Here is a 644-nt window from a genome sequence, read left to right as displayed (position 1 = left end):
TGCGGGACAGAGAGTTATACGGCAGGAAGCTTAAGAGGTTGAATAAATTCATCTCAAACATTACATATAGAAGCAATATTCCACCAAGAAATAAAATCTTTGGAAACTTGCAGATTTCAACCTGAATATTTTTAGCAGATGCTGAATCATGGTAACACACTAGCTGTCAGAATTTGGAAATGGAGAGCTGCTAGTGGGTATATATCAGTTATATCTCTCACCAAATAGAAAAAAAGACAGCAGAAATCTGCATTCTCAGAGCATACTTTGGTGAAATATACACTGTGACTAACTACTGATAGATGTGAAATAGTGTATACCGCAGAAATGGAACAAAATAGCTAGTTAAGGACTCTAGTTAAAAAGTAAGCAGAATTGTCTGACATACTTGAAACTTGTGGATAATCACATAGCAAATGTACAAATGTACGAAATTTCACAGGTACTTCCTGGCTTCTTCAGGAAAGCTATTTTTTTAAATATAATTTTTTATTGAAAAAAATTTCCGCCTCCTCCCTGCCTCCCATTTCCCTCCCCGTCTCCCTCTCCCCCCCCCCCCCACTCCTCTCCCCCGCCCTCTCCAGTCTGAGGGGCAGTCAGGGTTCCCTGCCCTGTGGAAAGTCCAAAGTCCTCCCCGCTCCATC

The sequence above is a fragment of the Alexandromys fortis genome, unplaced genomic scaffold (assembly GCF_014885135.2).
Source record: "Alexandromys fortis isolate MF-2015 unplaced genomic scaffold, M_Fortis_MF-2015_v1.1 scaffold_441, whole genome shotgun sequence".
Taxonomy (NCBI): Eukaryota; Metazoa; Chordata; class Mammalia; order Rodentia; family Cricetidae; genus Alexandromys; species Alexandromys fortis.
The sequence above is the reverse complement of the archived record's forward strand: the minus strand, read 5'-3'. Positions refer to the sequence as shown.